The following is a 27,105-nucleotide window of genomic DNA, read 5'->3' as shown; positions in this document are numbered from 1 at the left end:
CTAGGACACCTGGATGGCACTGGAAGACCTCAATTCCTCTTCATCCTAATGAAGAGCAGAAACACCCAGCACCAAGCAGAATCAAGCCCTTAACATATCCCAGTTATATGAAACCGCACTGTGGGCCTGCTTTGGCATTACATTTGTGACCTGTATTATGTAATGTAGGATGTTGCAAAGCACTGACCTCTGCCTACAGCTGCACTGGTCACCTGGGCTGCAGAAGAGAGGCAGAGCAACATTCACAGAGGCAATAACCTGGTCAGGAGCACTCCTTGGGCTGAGCCGATTTGCACCCAAAGGACCTGTTTCTCTCTGTGGGCTATGGTGTGGTGCTGGCTGCTTGTGGCACATATGGCACCCGCACCACACCAGCCAGCTGAGTCCCATCACACAGGACAAACTGCAGGGCTGAAACACTTCTTCCATCTATAACGAAGGCCCTAATCTAACAGTTTACCTGTGCATACTGTTGTAGACATACAATAAAAAAAATGGGACTTATGTTATGTAGACATACAGTTAAAAACATTGGAACTTGTGTCAATATGGCAAAGCCTGAACAAGGGACTCCTAAGAGGTCAGAATGACCTAAGAATAACACTAACTAATGAACTGATAGCCAGGGAGAAGGCGTGGGCCTTGTGTAGACAGATTAAGAAACAGGAATAACAAATCTCTAATCAGGAAAAACTATTCTTGAAGACTGGTACATCCTGAAAACATAGGGACATCATCAAGATATAACTTGGATATGTCAGTACAACACGATTAGGGTGTCCTTTACATGAACTATCCTCATTATACCCTCATTATAATACTAAAAATCACACCCACAGCTCAAAAGATCCCTGCCCAGGTTAAAAGACCGTTCCCTAAGCATTTGTAGTATGGAATCAATGAAGTGATCTAATCTAAATTAACTACCAGCCGTTAAATGGTGGGAGGGCTACAGGGAGTTACTAACCTGAACTGAATTGTATAAATACGTGAATTTTGTATGGGGTGGTGTGCTAGCTTTGTGGGACACCGGCTAGCACCCCTTTTTGTGCAAACCTGGAATAAACAAATACCTCAGCTTGGCTATTGCCTATCAAGTGACAGGCCCCATTTTTGGGACAACAGTACTACAGGGTAGCCTCTTACAATGTAAAACATTTACAGTGGGAAATGGTCCTTTTTGGTTTGTGTTTATACAGCAGCTCAGAACCAGGCTCATCAGAAGTCTTCACAATGCAACTTAATGATGTACTAATTAGGACCAGCACAGGTAAGGGTGAGCAGGCTCCCCTGCACAGACCCTCAGTTAACACTCTTCTCAGTACGTGGCTTACAGCCGACTCCTTAGTGAGGTAGCGGGCAAGTTGATCTGTGGTCTTTGACCTTTCCCTGAAATGGAAACTCATGAGCAGCAAACCTCTCTATCTGCCAAAAGGAGGGGGATCCATCCCTGCTTGAGTCGGCTAGAGGACCAAACACCAATCTCTCATAATTAAGAGTGAATTCAGCAAGAGTTGTGCCTGGACTGGGACAGGAGCAAGACCACTTGTGCCCTGATCACACTTCCTATTCTGAGAAATATTTCTCACCAACAATCCATGATGCAGCCGACTAAAACCTCAGTATGTAGCCTTTTGCTGTTACCTGGGCTCCCATCTGGTAAACATGATGTTAGTTTTCCATAGTCCTTATTTGTTTGCCAACAAATAAGCACACCGGCATGTTGAAAACATTCCTCCTTTTGAGTTTTAGGCATCTGATGCTCTGCTTCCAGGTACTTCTCTCTGACACCCTGTGTACAGCCATTTTAGAAACAGCACAGGCAAAACCACCAGCGTTGTCATTGAACAAAGCTCCACTTTTCAGGTGATGGAAGTTACCAGTTAAAGTTGAAGGACTTTAACAAAATTAATAGAAAAGAATCCATTTAAGGTGGAAAAATGAGGAGACAGAACAGCAGCTTTTCAATCAGGAGCCACACACCGTATGCTTTAGGAAATAACAAGTTCAATAGTCAGTTGATAAATAGCTTGCCACCACAAAGTGCATTTGAAATGGCATGTAATTGCCATGTATATAAGCACAGAGTAAGCAGGAGCCATACTGAACCATTTCATCTGCAGCTCATTGCTGCAGCGTGTTTTCCTCACCTACTAATACAAATACCATCCCCCAGAGGCAGTCCCTGCTCTCCTAAGGTCATGGGCACATGGACAGTCACCCCACGACAGGGATGCAAGGAAGAGCCTTCAAGCAGCTGTGTGCCCACAAACAGCTGCTCCTGGTGGGACGATGGAGGAGGAACACAGATGAAGCCAGAGTAATGTTTCTTGGGTTGGGGCAGATTTATCTCTGTTTAAAGAGGCTGCACATTTTGCTTCCCTTAGGACAGCTGGTGCTTTCCCTGATACCCCTTTCATGTTTCTGTACCCCAACTTGCAGTGGTCAGAGAACCTGATCTGACAGCATCCGAGGCAATGCAGACCCTCCTGTCTTCCCTGGGCTCCCATGTCTTGCAATACCACTAACTTTGGTCCAGACCCAGCAAAACACATGGTCAAGTTTAAACCTGTCAAGAGGTTCATTAGCTTCAATGGGGCTATTAAAAGATTTAAAGTCAAGTACATTCGTAACTGCTTTCCTGAATCAACCCTAAGTAAAGAGCTTGTCAACATAAATAAAGGTGCCAGAGCCAGACAATGAAAGATATCTGCAATTATGCAGGTAGGATTTTGTGCGAGCTTTTCAGGCACAGTTTAGCTCCAATTGCCGTAAATGTGCAAGAATTCTAAATTCATCCCAGGGCATGAGATTGGCATCTCTTCTAAAGAAATCCAAATAGTGAATAAACGCATCCTATCATGATTAACATTCCATAAAATTAAAGGTCCTATTTGGCTTCAAAGCATTGGCACTACACGCAGTCTCCAACAAAAAAAGCCCTCTGATTTCTCCAGAGGCATCTCAGGCTGCATCCCAACGGTACCTGTCTTGCTCCAAGCATGGCTGAGAGTCCTAACGCTGGACAACCACAGGCCAGGAAGCACAGCCAAAGTGGAGGTCAGGCATGGATCTGCCCTAGCTAAGCCCAGTTCGGGAACTAAAGAAACTACCAAAGAGCAAGAGGTCCGTGACACATACGCACTTGCTGAGCTCCTACAGCCTGCGGGTTTATTTGTTATTACAGATAAGGGCCTTTCTAAAAAGGAAGGAGAAATGATGCTGGCAATGTGGCTTTAAGAGCCCGAGAGAGGGGAAGAGCAATGCCAGCAATATGAACAAGCTCGCAGCACCTGCTCCCAACCCAACGTGATGTAGTCAACTGAATTAACAGTTTGAACAACAACAGCGTGAAATGCATTTTATCCAGCCCTGGCACAAGGACCAACTATTGAGAGACTCCACATCCCCCGCCAGCTGAGCCCGTGCTCCCGTCCCCTGCATGCACAGAGTATGCGGCACCGGGAATACATTGTGGCTCAGCTAAAAGCGGAGCGGGTGGCAGGACATCCATCTTCCTCCGGGAAGGTTGCTGGGCAACTGGCAAGCTTTCGGCTGGGCGCTGACGTCTGTGCGCACACACGCGCCTCCTCCATCACTCGCAACTAACTAGATTTTGATGGATTAACATAAGATGAAAATCTACTGCGCTTCTCTGTCTCTCTCTCTACTCCCCCTGCCCAACACACAGGGATTGTTAAGATACAAGGGAAAATACGATAAAGCGTTGACTTCTAATGCGTGCAGAAGACCGAGCGAAGGAAAATGCAAGCACTGATGAGATTAATGCTCTGAAGTGATCCCTTATTCTATGGTAGATAAAATACTTAGTTGGTAAAATCTCATCATAATTATCATCATCAAGCAAAATACAGATACACACCCAGACTGTGATTCTCTTGCATCCTTGACTCTTTGTCATCCTTCAGAAATGCCATCTATCTTTTCACTGCTCCTTGTCGGATGATGCTTTAAGACTATTTCCCTTCACCTGCTGGAGATGCACCACTGGGACATAGGAGTTCCCTCTAATCCAATGCAGCCAAGCATTTATACCGCTCTTATTAGCTTGGTAGAGCTTGGTATCCGAGTACCCTACTGAGCTGCATTATCATTAATTGTTTCTCAAGTGTCAGCCACAGGCTCAGCTTCACACAGTACAAAGCACAGATACGATCCCTGCCCCGAGGAGTTTTACATGCTAAACAGATGGTTAATGACAGCAGCGTAATGACAGCCTTTGGACTGGCAGGGGACAACGTTTATGGAATGGGGAATAAATTAACTGGGATTCATGAAAAACTGCATTTGCCTGTCCTGGAGAAATCTGACTGGTTTTTGTGGAACCCTGGAAATGTGTACCAGGCTTGTGACCCAAAAACCAGAACCTCAGGTTTTTTGCAAACAAAAAGCTTTAATCTAACTGAAGCTTTTTACTGAAAACCTTTTTTTACTGACTACCCTTCTTTTACCAAACACACACAGGGTGTTCTGTCAGAAAGAGGGAGAATTTTAACTAAACCAAAACTATTTAATGTAGAAAAAAAAGTAAAACCATATAATATCTTAGTTACCCCTGAGTTTAACAAAGCTCCTTAGAGACAAAGATGAAAAGGTAAAAAAGGAAAACGACCTAAGAACTGAATGGGAATCAGAGACTGAGGCAGCAGACAAGGTCAGAGATAATTTGGATTCTTCTAATGGAACAGATTTAGCCCACTGTGTTTTACTGCTATTGATACTGGTGATAGTATCTTCAGCCCAAGAAAGCTGTTCATAACTTGAGTAACACATAGCATTAAGCACAGGGTATTTCTGTATGACCTCTAGAAGTCCATTCTTCATTCTATAATACAACCATGCAAAACTATTTTCTACTCCATTCTGTAGTGAATGCAGTCTCACTGTGACCTGGTATTGGGCAGGCTGCACTGGAGAGCTCTTCCCCACACACCAGTCCTTTCCTGCATTAAAGAAATACATTTCCAGTTTTCTTACTCAAATTTCCTTCTGGACTTCACAGATCTTTAGGTAAGATGCTGAAGCAGGAACTGTGACTACAGAATGTTTTCTTTGATAGTGGAAGATGCAGGTCCAGCCACCTTTCAGTTACATCACACCCCAGTTCTAGCTCTTCAAGTAACATTTTCAAAGGTTGATTTAAAGGCAAGGTCCTTTCTCCATTGCAACTCATGTATTTAAGATCCTATAGCTCATTGAAAGCCATCCTAAACTAGGCCATTCTTAAACATACCTGTATTATTATTTCTTTGTGGACAGCTGAAAGTCTGCACATGCAAGGCAGGTAAAACACCTGCAAAAAAAAACAATGTCACAGAAAACAGACCAAATCCTCAGCAACTACATTAAGACCAGAAAAGGTATAAACACTGAGCATTTAAATAAGGAGACAAAAGAACCACTCCCCATTTAGATGAAAACATTTACGCCTCCCAGTAAGTTCAATGTAAATTCATCTGAGAATGGCTCTGCAACGATCTAAAAAATGAATTTGTGAACAAAATAGATAAGACTCTCGGGTCCATATTTCTGTGTGCTCACATAATGGCAATTAAAGCTAAGCACCTTTGAACAGCCTCTAACAAGCATATGGAAATCTGGGAGAACCTCTGAGTGGGGATTATGCATTAACCTAATGTTCATAATCACACTTAGAAAGTTCACTCTTTCAAAGCCTGAAACAGAAATGTTAATATTCTCAAGCAAATAAAAAACCTTAAGCTATTGCAAAAGGCAACTGTTGAATCAAGTATATAATAGGCAATAAAACTTCAAAGGATTCATCGCACGGTGCAATTAAAATGCCCAACACAGATTTTCTTAATAGCCTTCCTATTTCTAAGGAAACTTTTTTCCTCCAGGTAAGTAGCTAAACTCAGGTGAGCATCAGATTATTATTATTTTAGGAATAAACATAGGCTTTCATCAGTGCTGCAGTGAAAAGCACACAGCATCACAGACCGAGGTAGCAATCAAAGACAGTTCCACCTCATCTACTCTTGTTCTTTAAGGGTTCACAGCTTCAGTCCTCTTCTCAGAAATCCTCAAGTATGAACAGTTAACACAAAAACAATGAACAGTTGTACACAAGAGCGTAACAAGAAGACTGTAAGAAAAAATCCCCACCTTCCCCGATTTCCAGACAATTAACTGGACATCTTCCATATTTTGGAAGAGGAGAGGATGTCTGTCTACAGCACGATGAGGGATACGAGCCACAGACAGGAGCAGGCTCCAACAATTTCTGCTTGGCCTCCCCAGGAGAGGCAAGAAAAAAAGAACATCCCTGCAGAAAGTGAAACCCTTAGCTATGGCTAATGAAATAAAACCACAGAACGAACAACGGAAAAAAACATAATGCAATAAAAACACATAAAACAGAAACCGTGTGGTATTTATGGCAGGAGGTCACCTACGTCAGCCTGAATGGCTTATTTAAGAGTAGTTCTAGTAACAGCTGAACTAGCTTGAAGTCTTACATCCAGACTGCACAATGTTGCCAGTCCTTGTTTCCATTCATCCTAGTTTCAAAAACTGGCTCATCTGTAGCACAGAACTGCACCAAAAATAACTTCAGCTTACTTGGTGCCTTTAATTTTTATAGGAAAAGGCCAAACTTATTTCCAAATCACTCTGCACTTAGTAAATTCCCAGTATGGTAATATCCATTTGTTCTCAGACAAGTTCAACTTTATCCCTCATAGCCTGTTCAAAAATATAACAAAATCAAGATGCTCTTGTTTTTTAAAGACCAGAATCTGAGTGTGACCATTTCCTTCATTAGCAGAAGAATGCATGCATGGGACACAGGGAGAAAACTTAATAATGCTTGGATCTGGGGGAAAACAACAAACAAAACAAGGACAACAGGCCCAATCAAGAACACAAAAATTAGAGAACTACAATCCCATGGCCTGCTAGAGTCTCTTTCACAGTATCTAACAGAGGTAATGAGGTCAAGCTACCACAGATGATCTCAGGATCCTCAGAAGTCATTGAGATCCTTCATTAGGATCAGGATTTTATCCCAGCCTCTGGTAATTAACACCAGGGGTTGAAGCTGCTATTCACCAGGGCGCTCCCCAACCTGGTGCACCTGACAGACTACTACCCGCTGCTGCTCTTCCAGACAGGTGAGGGGGAAGCTGCTTCCCGCAGTCTGAGTGGGATGAAGAAAGACTACAGGGCCTTGGGGCGGATGGTGAAAGACTCTGGGGCTCAAGTGATCTTCTCCTTACTCCTCCCATCTTCCATTGATGATGTGGGACAGAATGGGAAAATTCAGTCCATAAACGATTGGCTTCGAGGCTGGTGCTGCAGGCAAGGCTTTGGATTCTCTGATAACAGCTGGTTTTATAGGGCACCAGTATGGACAGTGGCATGTGGGAAAGGTTTATCACACAGAGGCAAAAGGATGCTGGGGCACGAATTAGCAGGGCTCATTTGGAGAGCTTTAAACTAGATTCAAAGGGGGATGGGGTTGTAGCTGGGCTTGGCCCAGTGGGGCAGCACTCCAGAATTGATGAAGACTGGGAGGCCTCCTATAATCCTAGGGTGAAATCGGTGTGCTTGGCTCGCTCCCTGAAATGTCTGTACGCCAATGCGCGCAGCATGGGAAATAAGCAGGAGGAGCTGGAAACCTGTGTTAAGTCAGGAGATTATGACCTGGTGGCAATTACAGAGACGTGGTGGGACAGCTCACATGACTGGAATATAGTCATGGAGGGCTATGTCCTTTTCAGGAAAGACAGGCCAGCCAGGCGGGGTGGTGGGGTTGCTCTTTATGCGCGAGAGCAGCTACAATGCGTTGAGTTCTGTCCGGGGACAGATGATGAGCGAGTCGAGAGTCTGTGGGTGAGAATTAAGGGGCAGGCTGGCAGGGGCGATACTGTTGTGGGGGTCTGTTACAGGCCACCGGATCAGGGTGAGGAAGTTGACGAGGCCTTCTACAGGCAGCTGACAGCGGCCTCACAGTCACAGGCCGTGGTCATCGTGGGGGATTTTAACTTCCCTGATGTTTGCTGGAAGGACTACTCGGCAACCCAGCCGCAGTCCAGGAGGTTCCTCCAGTGTATAGATGATAACTTCCTCATGCAAATGGTGGATGAGCCAACCAGGAGAGGTGCGCTGCTGGATCTCATCCTCACTAACAAGGAGGGTCTGGTTGAAGGGGTGAAGGTTGAGGGCTGCCTTGGTTGCAGCGACCACGAGATGGTAGAATTCAGGATCTTGTGTGGTAGGACCAGTAGAATAGCAAGTAGAATCGCAACCCTGGACTTTAGCAGGGCAAACTTTGGCCTCTTCAAGCGATTGCTAGGGGAAATCCCGTGGGCTAGGCTGCTTGAAGGGAAAGGGGCCCAAGATAGTTGGTTGACGTTCAAGGACTGCTTTTTCCGAGCTCAAGATCAGAGCATCCCGACACGTAGGAAGTCAAGGAAGAGGGACAGGAGACCTGCGTGGTTAAATAGGGAATTGCTCGGTATGCTCAAGTGGAAGAGGAGAGTTTACAGGTCATGGAAGGAGGGGCTGGCCACTTGGGAGGAATATAAGGCTGCTGCTAGAGGATGTAGGAAAGCTGCTAGGATGACTAAGGCCTCCTTGGAATTAAAGCTGGCGAGAGGGGTCAAGGACAGCAGAAAGAGCTTTTTCAAATACATGGCAGGTAAAACTAACACCAGAGGCAATGTAGGCCCGCTGATGAACGGGACGGGTGCCCTGGTGACAGAAGATACAGAGATGGCAGAGTTACTGAATGACTTCTTTGTCTCTGTCTACTCTGCCGGAGGCAGTCCTGAAGAGCCCTGTACCGCTGAGACCTCGGATGAAGATAGGTCAACGGAGCGGTCTGCCTTAGTCGATGAGGAATGGGTTAAAGACCAGTTGAGCAATCTGGATATCCATAAATCCATGGGTCCAGATGGGATGCACCCGCGGGTGCTGAGGGAACTGGCTGAGGTCATTGCTAGACCGCTCTCCATCATCTTTACCAAGTCTTGGGAAACGGGAGAGGTGCCTGAGGACTGGAGGAAAGCAAATGTCACTCCTGTCTTCAAAAAGGGCAAGAAGGAGGACCCGGGTAACTATAGACCGGTTAGCCTCACCTCCATTCCTGGGAAAGTGATGGAACACCTTATCCTTGGTGCCATCTTAAGGCATATCAAGGATAAGAGGGTTATGAGGGGCAGTCAACATGGCTTCACCAAGGGGAAGTCGTGCTTGACCAATCTCGTAGCCTTTTATGAGGAAATAACACGGTGGATGGATGATGGCAGAGCGGTGGATGTGGTCTACCTTGACTTCAGCAAAGCGTTTGACACGGTCTCCCACAGCATCCTTGCGGCTAAATTGAGGAAGTGTGGTCTGGATGATCGGGTAGTGAGGTGGACTGTGAACTGGCTGAAGGAGAGAAGCCAGAGAGTTGTAGTCTATGGGGCGGAGTCTAGTTGGAGGCCTGTATCTAGTGGAGTGCCTCAAGGGTCGGTACTGGGACCAGTATTATTTAATATATTCATCAACGATTTAGATGAGGGAATTGAGTGCACTATCAGCAAGTTTGCTGATGACACTAAGCTGGGAGGAGTGGCCGACACGCCAGAAGGCTGTGCTGCCATCCAGAGAGACCTGGACAGGCTGGAGAGCTGGGCGGGGAATAACTTGATGAAATATAACAAGGGAAAGTGTAGAGTCCTGCATCTGGGCAGGAACAACCCCAGGTTCCAGTATAGGTTGGGGAACGACCTGTTAGAGAGCAGTGTAGGGGAGAGGGACCTGGGGGTCCTGGTGGACGACAGGGTGACCATGAGCCGACACTGTGCCCTTGTGGCCAAGAAGGCCAATGGCATCCTGGGGTGTATTAGAAGGGGGGTGGTTAGTAGGTCGAGAGAGGTCCTCCTTCCCCTCTACTCTGCCCTGGTGAGACCTCATCTGGAATATTGTGTCCAGTTCTGGGCCCCTCAGTTTAAGAAGGACAGGGACCTGCTGGAGAGAGTCCAGCGCAGGGCAACTAAGATGATTAAGGGAGTGGAGCATCTCCCTTATGAGGAAAGACTGAGGGAGCTGGGTCTCTATAGTTTGGAGAAGAGGAGATTGAGGGGTGACCTTATTAGTGTATATAAATATATAAAGGGGGAGTGTCACGAGGATGGAGCCAGGCTCTTCTCAGTGGCAAACAATGAAAGGACAAGGGGAAATGGGTACAAATTGGAACACAAGAGGTTCCACTTAAACTTGAGAAGAAACTTCTTCTCAGTGAGGGTGACGGAACACTGGAACAGGCTGCCCAGGGAGGTTGTGGAGTCTCCTTCTCTGGAGACATTCAAAACCCGCCTGGACACGTTCCTGTGTAACCTTATCTAGGTGTTCCTGCTCCGGCAGGGGGATTGGACTAGATGATCTTTTGAGGTCCCTTCCAATCTCTAGCATACTGTGATACTGTGATACTCTATCTCCTCTAATGCTGTTTCACCTAGGACAAAATCCCATAAATATATAAAATCTGAGAGCAAAACCCCCTACAGCCAGGCACAGAAGCCCCAACAGTTCCCAAACATGCTCCTTCTGTTTCTGCTGAGAGTGACACGTTGCAAGTGATCTCAGCTGCTTACCTGGACACACACGGATTTTCAGTGGATTTGTGCTCCAGCTTTACCTGTGCAATTCTGGAAACCCCTGCTTTGCCCGGGATCTGAAGCAGCACCAGCTGCTGAGCATGCTATGTGGACCTGCCTCTAGCTGCAGGCAGCTTCCCAGAATAAGGGCAAGCCTTGCCATGACAACGCTTCACACATACACACATCTGGATTTTGCTCAGGGTGTGCCACAGATTGCTAGGTGATATCTAGCTATCCAGACCATCACAGTCCCTATCTGCTGAGTAAGGGCAATTGCTGCGTGGGATGTACAAGACCCTATAGACATCAGGATAAAAAGCAACTTCCTAATCTTATTCTTTTCCTATTGATAATTATGTCAACATTCTTCTCATGAATACAAAAAACCCGAAAGCCCCCATGTTATAGCTTTGTTAAAAGTCCATGTTTAAAACCCGAGGAATCTGCTAAGTTTAAAGATGCACTGCAAAAACATCAGTTGCAAATGCAGAAAGCACATTATGTCAGTAGATACAGTATGTCAACAGATACACACCAGATGAGGAACTGATACAAGCATATGTTTAAATCTCAGAAGAGAGAGACCTAGACCAAAACAGAACAGGAGGAGAAGCTGTTCCCTCTCTGAAATGGCACTGTGTAGGAAGAAAATGCTTCTTGCTGTGTTAAAACATCTCAACATTCTTCCTTCTCCTTTTTCCTACACTTCCAAAACAAGAACTCCATACAGCACAGTGCAAGCAGAACTTAATGCATTAAAACATAAATGGTTTTCACCTCAGGAGCAGCCACAGACCAATACGTGTTCGGTGGCACAGAGCTTGCCACTCAAACTCCCAACTATGGGTACCAGCAGTTTGCCAGGGAAAGGATACTGAAGCCTTTTATAGCAATTCAAGCTACAAAAGGATACCCCTCTATACACAATCATCACAGCCTGGCATATCAAAGCACTCCGTAAGTCTTGGTGCTCAGCATCGTAATTTTTTAGCAGTTATTGTTCTGATGAGTAACCCTTGGGAAGTGTCCAAGAAAAAGGGGAATTTCTGCCATGGGATGCCTGGAGCGCTCCTCCTCTGCAAAATGAGGCAATGAAATCAGCATGTGAGCGTGCACTGAAAGAATACAGCTCGCCTCCATCCCAACTGTGCCGAAAGAGGTCACAGGGTGAAAAGCAGCCTGGCTAGTCAAGAGCTCTCCGGGAGCCCTAGCTTCGGTGCAGCACCTGGTAAAGCTTGAGGGCACCCGTCTAAATGGCTGTAAGCACCACTAACTAGATCCTAACTTGGCACTAGCCAGGAGCTAAGAAAAATCTTATCATGGTCTAAGTTGATAACTAAACCACTGTTTGGCCCTGGATTAATGAATAAAATACCTGACAAAAACAACTGGAGATTAATGGCCTGTAACTGCTTGGCTACCTTGGACTCTATAGGGTCAAGTACATTAATGTCAGAAGAGAAACAGTTTGTCTCAACCTGGTGCTAGTACTACAAGGACACAATGAACTTGGAGATAAGAGATCCAGGGTGTCAGAGACACTTTCTGTCACTAGTGGTATCCAATTCTCATGAAGAAGGGTCCCAGGGCAGAAGGACTTCAGCTGCCCCACAGCACACTGTGGAGGGATGTCACGGCTGGGGCACGTTGCATGCACACAATGCAGGAGTGCAACCGAGGCGGGAGCGTCAGCGCCTCAAAAGCAGGAGATACCAGAACAGGTCACTCTGCCCCCAGATAGATGGAGGCAGCCCGAGACTCAGATAACCACAGGCAGCCCCTGACCCCATCTGTTCTTTGCTGGACACATCTTCAGGAGAGAGATAAAGGCAAACATTTTCTCTTGCTCTTGATCACTGCACTTAATTGCAAGAAAATTACCACTGGCAGTCACAGAAACATGCCTTTTGCTCTGTCTTCCAGACCCTGGCTGCTTCCAGGGGTCTCAGGACCCAACTCCTGAGCAGTGGCCAGGTTCACTGGAGCACCTGTGCTCACCTCCAAGTAACCAATGTGCCCAGGCTATACAGCTAAAACACTGCAACCTAAAGCAGTACTCCCCAAATCTGGATCTCCACACAGATGTCCACATACAGTCCCCAGCTCTGCCTGAATTAGGGTTAGTTGATTATTCAGCCACTTTATGTTGGGGGAAAAAGAAACAACAGATAATCTGGAGATTAAACTGGAACCACTCTTCCTGAGAAATTGCTTTCTGGAATGTACAGTGAAGAAAAAAGGAAAGTATGTGACTTTTACAGCTCCCAAAGGAAAAATGAATATCCCAGTTGACCTCAAAGGAGTCAAGTAAAAGTGTAAGCACATGAGCCTTCTTTGAGGCCCTTAAGATAAACCTTTTCCCTGTGTCTTTCAGGTATCAGAAATCACGTTTCTGAGACTGTTGCTCATATGCAGCTCCTGGGTGCAGACATGGGTATATTCATACAACAGAAGCTTGTATTACCCTTCAAACAACAAAATAGTTTGAAATCATTTCCAAAACAGCTCTCTTAACCCCTCTGTTCCTCAGTTTCCAAATATAAGTGTGGGAGGAAGGGCCATAAGAATCGGAGAGGGCAGGATGACCCCGTGGTGCCTTGCAGGGCTGGCACCATAACACACATACCACAGACCATGAGCTGCTCTGATACGATGCAAGCAAGAGCTCCAGCAGCTAGGACATCCTACCACACTCAGCATGTGCTTGGGAAGCATGTCTTGACTACAGAGGTGATGGAGCTTTCAGAGATTATCCCAGCAGTCAGAGAGGGATGCTTGGCAGCACACTCACCCTTCTCAAGCTCCTGGGCTTCCCACGGGGCCAGCAGCAGCCACAACTTATCTGCAGAGGCACAAGTCCCCAGCAGCACTGGATCCGTCCCTCCTTGCTACCTTCAGCAACACCTCTTTAAGAGGACAAGGAAGGAGCTCCAGACACATGTGCTGTAGGCATCAGCTCTCAAAACACTGCTAAGGAGCACACTGGAGTAAATATATGATAGGGCACCTCAAAGGAAGAATCAGGTGGTAAAAAGTGGCAGACTATAAATGCACCTTTTGACAGTTTTTACTCTGCAGTCTCCTCAGCCAAGACTGCTTTAGTAAAATATAGCCAAGAGAGCCAGCTTCAACCTGCCTCTGAGAGCAGCAGACCTCTGGCCACAAGTGGGCATGGGGTAAACAGGCGTTTCTATTCCTAACACCTCCCCCTCTACCCCTTCCCAATCCTCACCTAGCTTCATGTACCTCCCCGTCACAGCAAGCTTTTTGGGGCAAAAACCTTTTTATCTGTGTGCCTTCAGGATGCACACTGCAGCCAGCCCCTGAGCCTCATAGTGCTTCAATACCACCACCACTACAGCAAGGTCCACCATGGCTGTTTGATGCTCAAGAGCGAAGTCAGCTCTGTCCAGCCAGAGAAGAGGAAAAACAGAACAAAACAAAAGCCCGAGTGCATTAGTCACTGTTAACTGTTCTTTCCAGAAACATAATATTGAAGGGATTTCACATATTTCCTGGCAGGGAGATTTCATGGTGGCTTTTAAAAATGGATGATTAGTTAAGATATAAATCCCCATGGCTAAGACCAGCAAGAAATCCTTTCAAACACACATATATACACATTAAAACTTGAGTATTTTACCTTTCCCCAGAAAAGCAATTGCTGCTGTCAAGTACACCCTTCTATTACAGCCACATGCTCTTTTTAAGAATAGCTAATCAGAAAAACATACAGAGATATTTAATCAGGTTGGGTTTTCTTCTTTAATGACCTAATGTTTTGGTTTGCAACTGCTGCCAATTCACGCTGGGTGGAAATTTAGTACTGTCAGCATTTAATTATTATTTTAACACAGATTTCTCTACCTTCCTACAGTGAAGAAACAGCTAGGAAAAAATGCAGCAACGAACAGCTTTTTAAACCATTACACACCATCCTTGTTATTTAGCCACATTGGAAATTACCATTTAGGGCACACAACAGCTTGCTCTGCTATCCCATTAGGGCAGATGCTCCCCAGTTTGCACGCCCACAGCCAACCTGGGGACAGCATAGAAGGGACAGTCGGGAGGGGCTGCACACACCTTACCCTGGAAGCTCACCAGGCTGTGACACGGCTCACTGAAATACATGCCAAAGAACTGCAACACAGAGCACCTGCTTTGTGTTGCACCTTGGGCCATAAACAACAAATGGTTCTTTTTTTTCAGCTTAAAACCTGCTTTCCTAACTTTTCCCCTTGCTGTCTGAAGCAAATAAACCCAACTCTGCAACCTGTAACAGGCCACAGGGAAAATATGTGTGCTGATTTGGTGCAGACTGCAAGACACATTTATCTGACTCACACACTGGGGGGGGGGGGTCAACAAAAAAATAGGCTGTGTGATTAAAAATGAAACTCCCAGCATCCTGCAAGTGCTGAACTTCGTGGTGCTCTGGAGCCAGGACAGGTGCATGGAGAGGGCTCTCCCCACTCCTGTAGCCAGTCTGGTGACAGCCTGCTCCCTGCTTTCCTAAAAAAGGCAAGATTTAGGCTTCAGCCCCCGTGAAAACCAATGGGGAAATGAGACTGCAGCAAAGCAGTGCTCCTGGCAGCATGTGTTAAATGGCACAAAGCAGGAAGGGCGGTGAGGATGCACGTGGATAACTTTATCTTTCAGAGCGGATGGACTAGTCAGCCACACACTTATTAAAACAAGTATTAGTCTGTGATAGCAATCTAAGATAACACTAAGAGGTTTGTCACCCAAGGAAAAAGAAAAAAGGCGGCCAGGAAAAAAAGATGCTATTGCTGGACCTGTGTCCATAGAAACCACATTTAACCTTAACAGAGGATCACACTATGCAGGTGACTCCTTCCTTGAGAAACACAAGCACCCTGTTTGGTATATGCTGACCTTTGCACACAATCACACTCATATTTAAAAGAGAAATGTGTATATATAAACAGAAGAGAATGGAGCTTAGGAACAGGGAGGTGACAAATTTTCTTTCTCTGACGGCAAAGTAAGGCTCTCTTGCCAGTTGGCAGGAATGAAGCATCACTCTTCTCTACCTGGAAAAAAAGGTCATGGATGTGGGGTTTAATATCCAGATGGTCACTATAAATGGATCGTACCTGTGATAAATAAAGAGGCAGCTATTTCATCTGCTTAACACTAACTCTTCCCACAGTGTGCTTTACAAATCACATTCCTGGAGAGAAGGGCACATGTTTAAGGAGCCAGATACAATTCCAGCTTTGCAAAGTAAAGACAGGAAAATAGCCTTGGTCACAGAGTATTTGAATGTCACTTTGTTAGGCTGTGCATTGCATTTGACAGAGCTAGCAAAGGAAATGAGAAGTGATAACTGATAGTGCCCTGATTAGATCAGCCACCTTGGGAAAGGTGCTGAAGCACAGATATTTCACTAAAATAAGGCGAATCCTGGGAATAGATTTCTGGCAAGTGATCGCAAAGGAGATATCGCCAGAATTAGAAATGGATTTTGCAGGCAGATAAAACATAATAGATAGAAGGCAGCTCAAAATGATGTATCATGAGGGCCTATAGAGTGACTATAAAGTTTGTTCACAGTTATTTAACATACAGCGATCCTAGAATGACTTAACTTCAAAATACACTTGCTGTGTTATTAACTTTAATGTGCAGAAATAAAACAATGTTGCATTAAAGCTCTCTAGTAAAAAAAAAGAAGCTGCCTTCTCTCCATCTATCTACCTCTGACTTCAGTGGAGTTGCATTACTTTATACCACAAGATAGAAGTGGAACAGGAATCTCTTTTGGGCTTCTGACTGACAAAGGCACATGAAAATGTACATTTCATTACTTTGTCTTGAAGGAAGTTGCTTTAATAATGAAGGTAACTACTGGCAGCGGTAATTAATGCATTGTAATAAACTCACTCCACGTAATCATCTAACTATAGTTCCTTCTTCTGAAGCTCATAGACAAAGCATTTGTTCAGGCTGCTCCTTAGGCATTTTAGAGGAAGATGGTTAGCTTTACTGGCTATTACAAAAGGCTTCAATCATACTGCTGTCCATGTCTGTCTGTCTCCTCAACAGGTTTAGCCAATTAAAAACTACCAGCTTATTGCAGTTCTGTAAAGCACAGTGGCCAAAGCAGAGACTTGATGAATACGTTAACTCAGGGAAAGGCTGCTACCTGGGTTCAGTCATTAGACAACAGAGTCCATCACCACAAGACAAATATATTGACAACCCATCTCCACTTGCTCCCGTAGTCACAAGACTTTGAGATCCATCTGTGGTTTTAAGGTCCTGCAAGTCAGTGAAGGCCAGTATTCTATGTCCAGGGGACTAAGTATGGCCCTCTGCTCCGCACCTCATTGGCTGGTAAAGTGTTGAGTTTTGTGCAAACAAGTAATGGATTGCATGTTGTTCATAACAAGATATAGATTTCACTGTTACAGCAGTATAAATCTATGTAGTAGTGTATACGTGAATAAAGACATCTTCTCAGCTGCTGGCTCCAAAGAGCCGTATGTGCATCACTCACACTGCCAGAGTGAGAATAAACAACTCCATATCAATGGAGAACACACTTACAAGAGCCAGGATGCCTGAGGAAGAGAGAAATATTAGCACTGTTTATCTACTACTAGAATACAAATTAATAATAACCATTATGACCACCACTACATCAGCGACGGCAATGCAGCATCAAATTCTGCATCCACAAAATCAGATGGAACCATTACTGTGTCCTAAGGGATCTCCCCCGTAAGTTCATGAAGGTGGACTTTAAACATCAGCCATCTGCATGATCAAATACCGAGCTATTTCCTCAGGCAAAATCTTCACTGGAATCAGCTAAGGCAATCAGCGTCGATGGATTTTGGCATGAAAAGGGACATGCTTCAATTTTTGCCAGCATTCATGCCCACGCTGGCACCAGGAAGAACAACTGGATAGATTTTCCAAAGTGAATACAGCTTCCATGCTTCTTCCACAAGTTAAGGTGCTTCCTCACCTACAGATGTTGCTCCTGGGCTAAACCTCTTGCCCCTTGCATCTAGAAACAAAAGTGTAATTCCCAGCGCTAGTACCTGAGAGTCTCCATCAAAACAAAGCCCCACTTGTGAAATAAAACAAGCTCTTCCCAACAGCCTGTCAGCTGAACCCTGATGCCTGACTTCATTGTTGTTGTTCTGAATGAACGAGAAGGCAGTTTCTGTCTACATTAATCAATTTTTAGGTGGTTTCCTGCCCATTCACTCATATGCTAAAAGTGGTTTTAACAGTAAGAAATCTGCTGAATGTGAGCAGGCCAGTAGCAGCTGCTCAAGCAATGCCAGTAATACTGTGCATACCCTCCAAATTTCCCCAGTGTTCATACGCTATTAGCAGGTGACAGGAACTTAAATAAAGCATGTGAAATACATAAGCAGGATGAATAATTATACTGGTTTAGAGACTTCTATACTGGAGTAATTTTTACTCCAAATACCTTATTTAGGCTATAGGGTCTTGAGGCCAGAAAGAAAATCTTTATTCTATACTATGCCTATGACAGAGCTGGGTGCTGGGTGCTTGGGATGCTGTGGTACCATCTCTTACCCCACACAATTAGCAGTAGCTGACAGCAGTAAGCAAGACTGGACACAAACTCAGAATTAAAATTACTATTAGAGAAAAAATTTCCTGCTCCAGGCTTCAAAGCAATTCCCGCATTGCCACACCACGTCACACCACGAACAGCATCCTTGTCTGAGCAGAAGCACCTTGCACAAAGAAGCATCTCTTCAACACTTCCACACGACTCTGCAGTCAAGCCACTGGGAAGCCTGGTCCTACAGCCACAGTCTGCCATCAGCGTGGGTGATTCACAAGGGTGCACGGCCTTGTGGCCAGCTCACAAGGAAACAGAGCAAGGCCAGTGCCCGAGCTCACACTGACCCTCAACGTCCCAGCACCTGTGTGGGACCAGAAATGGGCACAAGCCCCTTGGCTCTGAGCCTCTGCCACTGGGTAGCTACTGCTTTTCCAGAGGTAACCCACCTGAGTGACCTGCGGTGAAAGGCTTCACATCCTGCTACTGTGCCTCTGCTCTGCTTTGCAAAGTACACCAATTGCAGTAGACATTATTCACAGCTCATGCCTCTGAAGAAGTCAATGTCATTCCCTTTCTTTTCTCAATCCTAAATAATATTCATGAAGTTTCTTCTATTCCTCCTTCCAGACCGAAGGATTTTTGTCCCACCTCAGCTTTGTGAGACGCTGTCTTTCTGGCCCTCCTCACCCAGTGATTGCTCTGTACCTCCACATCCTCTCCCCCAGCTCCTACTGCAGCCTTGGCCCAGGTCATGTTTTTTAACCCCACCTCTCCACCCTGTGTGTGATCTTACTTGCTCACGCATCAATTGCTACTGTGCTGATAAGAAATGTACTTGCCACCACTGACTCCCCTCTCCAGCCAAGCCCATCTCTCAGCCTGCCTTGCACATCTCTTGGCTGGGCACCTTGTCATCACATCAAACCCAATATAGCTGCAATGGACCTTTTGATCTTTCTTCACTTCTCAGCCTCTCTATTATTCCTGAACAAACTTCCATCCTCCCTGTTGCTCAGGCCTGTAACCTCTTCCAGCTCACCCATCCTTCACACCTTCACTCTTCTTGTAATACCACCAGACAGACCATCAGCTGGTGTAAGTCAGTGTAATTTCACTAACTCCAATGGCATTATACCAATTTGCAAGAGATGAGTTTCCGTCCTGATGCTTCTAAAAGCAAATATACTCTGCCTGACAAGTAGAAACCTTCAGCCAGGTCTCTCAACATCTCCTGTATTTTATTATTACTGTGATCTCCTGTCCTCTGGTCTCTCAACAGCCACAATCTTTTCAATACACGGCACCACCTGGAATCCTTACCTGGCCCTTAGTTCTCCACTGCTCACAACTGACAAGCTTCCCTTCAACTCTGAAGCCTCCTGCACCCACCCACTGCCTGCCCCTCAGCCGTGCTTGGCTTGTTATCCCTTCTGAACACGCCTGAAGTAATCCTGTATGCTAACAGTATTGAACTGGCAGTAGCAAACCATGCACCAATTCAGAGGTCTATTTAATGCTAGAAAAGGGGGAGAGTCACCATAGAAGTTCAACGCCAATGTCACATTGGGACACAATTAAAAAGCACTTCATTAACACAACATACACTAGCACTGTGCTATCCCAGGTAAGTTTCATAACCATTTTAATGCCAGTACAAATCTCCACTTTAAATCAAACATGCCACAGTGTAAAATGATGCAAACAATACCAGAGTAACACCCTGTGACTTCACGCTCTCTAGACTGACACCGTTAGGTTTTGTAATGGCTGAAGGCTTGGTGCTTAGCGGCTCCAACATAACCAACACTGCTATCTTTGTGTAAATGTTTCCGTTTTGTGCAAAAACAAAAAAAAGAAAAAAACCCACCAAAAAAAGAAAGCCACCCCCCAAAACCCTTCCATGTTTTGTTCAGTTTACTATCTACCGCAAAAAGATAAAAGCTCTTTCCAAAGAGCAGAATAACACCCCAGTTTAGGGTTTTCCACACCTGAAGGAATGTGAGAGTATGGGGGCAAGATCAGGCCCTTAATGAGAGTACTGAGGAGTTTGCCATATGCACAATGCCAGAATGATAAAATGTTAATGAAGTGAAAGTATATTAGTGAATTATTAAAATTTCGCTCCTCTCTGCAAAGCACAGAGTGAGAAAAACTCAGTGAAGATAGAGATAAAAATAGGATCAAAACATTTGGATCCTTTCTCCACCTCCAACAAAAAAAAAGCTTTGCAAAATCTGGTGCTAAAATAACATATTAATTGGGTAGCTTCTGCAAATGATCTGCTGTAAAACCCAGATCAAAACAAGTTGGAGTTGGGGGTAAAATGAGATTTAAACCAGATAAATCTGATGGGTCAGACTTTCAGCTTCCTCCCATTTCTAATAACCTTTGGTAACCCCTGTAATGCCTCTGCTTCTCTCCAAAGCAAGCCCAGCCAGCAATTAAATTGGCAATGAGAAGATCTTACTGAGAGGAGTAACACGGAGTACGGCTATGCAAGGATGGGTCAGGTTGGGGAGTTCACATCTGCTCACTGTGCCGGAAGCCAACTTTATCCAGGGAAAAGGTTGGCCTCTCCATAAAGCCCAAGAGCAAAAAACAAAAAGGATCTCTGTAGTGAGGAGCCAGAGCTGCCAGGGGTTGGAGCAGGGAGCCCAGAGAGCCTGACACAGGAGGCAGGGTTGCAGGAGACGCAAGATGCTGCTCGGTTCAACGGGGCAGGCACAAGTCCTGCATAGAACTACACTAAAAAGAGCAACAGCTTTGCCATACAGTATTAAGAAGCAATTTCCAACAAAGCTGCCATTCTGTGAAATGCTTTCCAGAATCTAGCTTGGATTGCCTTGTACGTAAAGCCCGTCTGTTAGGAAGTCTGGTGTATTTTCCTTGCAACAAAAATAAGTATGCCCAGACATTGTGAGTGGGCTGTATCAGCAAAGAGGTGGCAGGTAAGCGGTATGCAATTGGGATCCCACAAGGGAACTACACGTTGGCCTGAGCAGAGTTCACATACAGGGTCCCACCACACCCCAGCACATGGGAGGTGGGCAAAGGAAGAAGCCAGTGTGTGCCAAAACCATCCCGCTCCTTAAATAATACCTATCTTTGTTTGGCCTTTACCTATTTGCAGTGAAAACACCCAGGGTTGGCAACATCACCATATCAGCTAGCACTGAGGTAAATTCCTGCTAATGCTGGAAAAAACAACATCAAACAGCGAGGCAGATTGTTCTGTTCAGTGGGCCCTACCAACCCTGACCCTGACAGGTCACAGCCTTGCCGTTCATCTGTCCTGCAGTCAGTGCCAACACAGAGAAAGACCATCTCCAGAAAAGAGACTCTTAGACTACAGGCAGAGAAATTAAAGAGTGACAAAATACTGTCCAGCATCATAATCATTAGTTTCACCTCCAGCAGGCTTAGCCTGTCCCACTTTTGCAGACACTAGGGAGTAGCTGAGCTTTAGGGAGAGTTTTGGAAGAGCATAACATGTCATTTCTGTTCATCCCCAAGACAGACAGGCAAAAACTGACCCCAGGCACACAAGCAGCACCAGCACCTGGGCTGGGCCAGGGGGATTGTACATCACCTGAACCACCTGGAAGTCGTGTCCAGACCTCATGAGCTTTAGCCGTTCCCCAGACCCTCCCCCAGCCACCTCTGGAATGGGGCTATCCCACCGTTCTGTGTCTACCCTTAAGGATGACAACCAGGTGCAGGGAGCTCTGCTCCCTCATGGGCTACGCAGGCAGCCGAGGCGCAAACCAGGCTAGGCACCCAGCTTTGGACTAGATCAGTTAAAAGTCCTGTGATTGGTAAAGGCACCTGAAGCGCTACAATGAAGTTAAGGAGGGTCTGAGTCGCCCTGATGCTTGGCAGTTCAACTTCGGGCACCTTAAATGGAGCAGGATTTCCAAAGCCTAGGAGTCGCTTCCCAAAAACTGCCTTGCCTTCCAGAGCTTCAGGCTGGCTTCCCAGAACCAGCTGATGGCTCCCAAAAAAACATGGCTCTAAGTTTTACATTTAAACAAAATGCTGTTTTGCTAAAATCCTTTTTTTCCTTTCTATTTTTCATTATTTTGTTACACTTTTCCTTTGCCTTGGCCATGCGAGCAGGTAACAAGCCAAATGCAGTTTCATTAGAAATACCCAAAACTGAGGCCAAACTCGTGCTGCACTGTGTTATGTCTGAAGTCATGAACTGGCAAATTCCAGCATCACCCAGGACAGTCTTGTTTCAGCCCAGCTGAGGCTTCTGGACAGCCCTGGCAGCCTCTTCTGCCAGGAACAGCTCCTAACACCAAGACATCTCCTACACCAAAAATGACTGCTGAAAGCCATTCAGCATGCCAGGCAGCTTCTTACAAGTTTATGTAACTTTTCCACGTTTCCCCTTCAGAATCCCCTGCAAAAGTCCAGCTTAGCATCATACTTAACCATACTTCATCTTAACACACATACAAACACAATATTCCATTGTGAGCCGACACTGATGTTGATTTCCCTGAACACCCCTACTTACTTGAACCCAAAGAGCTAAACCCCAGCCCTCGCCTTTAGTCTGGACCTTCATCCAAAGCCGTGTCCAATCTTACAAGCCTCCAACCTTGCATCCCAGCCTGACAGGGACCAGTAAGTGACTGGTGTTTTCTGGAACCACTGCTTACATTCTCACCCCTGGCCCCACATCCCATATCAATACATGCCCACTGCACTGGCGCATCAGCACAAGTGTACCCAGGAAATGCAGACACATTTCCAAAGTTTTAATTCCTTAGCAATTGCTAATTAAGGGGCAATTAATGTGACTCTAAGCTCTGCTCCTGATTTGCCTTGCAACTTCAGGCAGCCCATGTGAAATGCTACGTTGTGAACATACAACTTTGTGGATATTAAAAATTTAATTTCTGTAAAGTGATTTATGCTCCATGATGAAAGGCAGTTCAGAAGTGGAGGGACTGCCCCTATTAGTAAACTAACTGGAGCATTTTTTGATCTTTCATTCTAAGAGATGGGGGAAGGGGAAAAGAAAAGCCTATGAGTACTATTAATGAGGCTCCAAAGGTATAAATTGTAAATTGGACACTTTTGAAAACATGTCCCTGAGAGGCTGGTAGGGTGTTTTTTAATAACAGCAACAAACGGCAGGGCAACACGAGCATCTGACTTCATGTACATCCCTCTGGAATGGCCGATACCATCAAACTTCTCAAAACTAAAACCGTAAACAGAGTAGCACAGACACGGAGGATGATGAAGGGTAAATCTAGAAAGTACCTAATCCAGCTCACTTCCTTCACCGGGTAAAAACAAGTAACCGACACACTTCCTGCAAGTGAACCTTCCTGCGGATAAGGGCTCTCCCGACAACAGGAAATTCACTTCTAGAAGCAAGCACGCTTTCGCTACCAGGCCAAACTTTCTCCATTTGAACTCCACGGCAATTACAAGCAGCACCTGGTTAATCAGATGTGAGCTGGATTGAACATGCAACTGCCCAACTCCCTAAACCTTTACTGAATACAGGGAGGGGGTCCCAGAGCGAGCGCCCTGGTGCCATCCCAGCCTAGCCAACCAGGACTCCTGGAGCAGAAGTAGGCACTGCTCCTTCCAGTTTTACCCACAACCAGACTTTAAAGCCAGGCCTTGGGTCTGTCAGATAGCAAGACCCAAGGGTGCAGGCAGAGACAGGGCTGAGCACGGTCACCTCAGCGCCATGCAGGATTTACCTCCTGTTGTGCAAGACCTACTCAACAGTCGCTGGTTTTCCTGAGAAATATCAATGCAAGGAGTGAAATATGCCAGCAAAGAGGCAACAGAGGTCAAACTGGTCCAGGTTCCAGGTTTCAAAGTGATGATTTATATAGTGGGTCAAGCACTCAAGTGCGTTTTTCATGTTTTGGTCACTGCAAAACGAAGATTAAAGGTAGCAACAAAATGAAATGTTTCAGAGAAAGCACACTGAACGCTCAAAGACATCTCTCCATCACAAACATCTGAACCAATGGCTGCTGCTCAAGAAAATAAGCAAAAAGATTAAAACCTTTCGTGTGAGTTTGCTGTGAAATACCTCTCTCCTGCTCCAAAATCAAAATAGCTCTCTCCTTTCACACACAATAAGCTTTCAATAGTCCGGCAAAGTAAAACTTCCATTTACCACAATAATGGTCTGGTTTTCTCATGCTGCATCCATCAATAATGAAGTATATTTTATGCTCACATCTCTACTTTTGTACTTAAATTGCATCCTATAACCAAACAGTGATGTCTTTATTAAAAACAACTGTACAGGGTTTCCCACAGCCATTTGCCCCCTTTAGGGTTTTTTTTTCTGCAGGTGAGGCAGAGAAACAGCCTTAATACCTGATTCGGAGTCCAAATCATTACATTTCAATATAACTTTGCAATGTGAAGGCACACAGGGAGATCAAATCAAACCCAGCTCTCTCTCCCAGGTCCATGTAAAGAAATGTGCCCTAGTCATTTGATCAAAGGCTGTCACCCCTCACTACTTCGGTTTATAACCCGCACGGCCCCCAGGCTTTGAGCCTTTGCCGGTCCCCAGCCACAGCTCCTCCCGCTGCAGGCCTGGCTGGGGCAGGACACCCACCATCAAGGAGGGCAGCCAGTGGGCACAGGGCAGGCTGGCTGCGCCCTCCCACCTCCTCCCGGGGTGGAAAGCGGGGGACACCAGTTCAGAGAAGGAAGAGGGGAGGCAGCAGCGCGGGGTGTATTGTGAAATGACCTTGATTTGACAGGCATGTTCTCGTGTTTCAACAGATGCTGCGGGAAGGCGGCAGCAGCCAGGCGCTCTGCAGGAATTTCTGATGAGATGCACACTTCTTTCTTTTGGCCTTTTTTATTTTTTTAAATAAATGGGGGAGGAGGGTTAGTCTTCCCAGTTTCCATGACAACAGTGTCTCCACTTGTCTGTTATTAGACACCATCCGCTTCCTGTGTCTAAATTTTTAAACCAATCAGAAAAGTGTTTATAGATTTTACAGCTCCTGGGACAGTCACTCTCCTCCAAGAGAGATACTTTAATGACACGTAACGTTTCGGCGGCCAGCGCTGCAAGGCCCTGCGTTTTCGGCTACCAAGTGATCGCACGTTACACTGCTGGCTGGCTGGTGCGGGGGCTACGCTGGGGAAAGCAGGGGGTGCCGCCCGCTTTACTGTGCCCCAGCAGCCGTTACCACGCTGGGCTCCTTCAAACCACACAAACTCATTTTCATCGTTGGCGCAGTTGTGTTTCTGATTCACCCCCCGACACAGCGCAAGCCCTCGAGCCGCCGTTACCCGCCGGAGTAACGGTCTGCCCTGACGCAAACGGCTCCGCCGTACCACATCGCCTGCTGCAGTGAAAGTTTCGGTGAGCTGGGCTGCGAGCGCAGCCGCGCCGTGCCCGCGCGAACAGATTCCCACAGACCCATCTCTGTGGTGTCAGTAGTGCCCGCCCGCAGCGCAGCCAGCAGGGTAACGTGCAACCCGCTCTCCGGGGTACAGGGACACATTCCTGTACGGCCAAGGAATTAATTCACGGCAAGTCCGGGTAAGTTGAGAGCGCTGAAGAGCAGCAAGCAGAGGGAAGCCGATGTGCAAACAGGCGAACACCTCTCCCGCCGGCTCTGACAGAGCGGCCCCGCCGGCGGAGGATGCCCTTCAGACGTGTGTGCACAGACACAGCCGGAGCCCGTGAAGTACCAAGCGGCTTCTCGCCGGGCACGGATCCAGCAGCTGGCGGCACGCAGGAACAAAAGGGACACGGCGGGTGGCTGCCCGCCGCCTGCCCCGCCGGCGCCCGCCGAGACCTGGCCAGGCTCGGAAGGCCGATTGCCTGCTCCCTGCCCTCTCGCCCGCCCGCTACAGCCGCGCGTCCCCGCGGAGCCGGCACCGCCAGGCACAGTCCACTGCCCACCGCCGCGCTGCCGCCTCCGCGCCGCCCTCCGCGTCCCCGGCGCGCCGGAGCTCGGCGGCGGGACGGGGCCGTGCAGCCGGGGCAGCCCCGCGCAGCCGCTGCCGCTGCCCGCCCCGTGGCCCCCAAAGTTTGGCCGCGGCTCCGCTCCCCGGGGGAGGGCCGGGGCGCGGCGGCCGCCCGCGCACACGCACACGTACGCACGCGCTCCCGGTGACACGGCGAAACGCGACGGCTGTTACCTCGTGGCGCGGCGCTGGTTCCCGCCGCCGCCGCCGCGGGGGGTGGGCGCTGCCCCCGGCCGGCCCCGCTCCGCGCCCCGCGGCGGGAGGCAGCCGCAGCCCGCGCGCCGCCTGCGCCCCCCCCACCCCTGCCGGAGGCTCCGCGCCCCGCCGGGCCCTAGCGCCGCCCGCCCCGCCTCGCCCCGCCCCGCTGGTCCGCCTCCCGGAGCCGGCGGCAGCGGCGGCCGGTTCCTTGGCCGGGCGTTCCTGAGGGACGCTGCGGGGCGGGGGCAGCGCGGGAGCGAGAAGCCTGCCGGGCTGGGCTGGGGGCCGCTGCTCCTGCAGGTTCGCGGGAACGCCGCGGCGCTGGGACTGGGGGCAGCGGCGCGCGGCCGATCTCACTCATCCTCTGCTCCTCTCAGGGGAAACCCCGCTCGTGGCCGCGCTCCAGCCGTGCTGCCAGCCCGGGGTGCACGACCCCTGGTGAATGCCGGCACAGCCCGTGCCTTCCCTGGCCACCACGTTGTCACTGGGAGCGACCCCCGTGCCGCCGGAGCGGGGCTTGCACGTGTTGAAAACTGAGGCGTGCAGCGCTAAAACTTACTTTTGTTACGGTCCTACCGGCAGGGAGCTCCAGCCGAGGCCTGGCGCCTCCTTACACTCTGCTCTTTACAGCTGGAAACTGAGAAAACCTGCCCGTGCCAGGAGAGCTTGGTATGAACGTGCACGCTGCCTCCTCCTCCTCCTCCTCACTTC

At 47.3% G+C, this 27,105-nt stretch overlaps 1 protein-coding gene across 1 annotated transcript in view; it reads right to left on the bottom strand.

The window, feature by feature from the left end:
• The window catches only part of FOXN3 (forkhead box N3), a 218,941-nt gene extending 192,496 nt beyond the window's left edge, over positions 1 to 26,445 (bottom strand). The window contains exon 1 of the mRNA XM_061359969.1: positions 26,371 to 26,445. The gene's annotated coding sequence lies outside the window, so the exon portion shown is untranslated. The remainder of the gene's footprint in view (positions 1 to 26,370) is intronic.
• Positions 26,446 to 27,105: the final 660 nt, after the last annotated feature.

Source organism: Neopsephotus bourkii, unplaced genomic scaffold (assembly GCF_033783945.1).
Source record: "Neopsephotus bourkii isolate Nb327-2 ecotype Australia unplaced genomic scaffold, CSIRO-AGI_Nbou_v1 NB_998, whole genome shotgun sequence".
In the NCBI taxonomy this organism is placed as follows: Eukaryota; Metazoa; Chordata; class Aves; order Psittaciformes; family Psittacidae; genus Neopsephotus; species Neopsephotus bourkii.
Note: the sequence above shows the minus strand (reverse complement) of the source record. Positions and strands in the feature narration are given on the sequence as shown.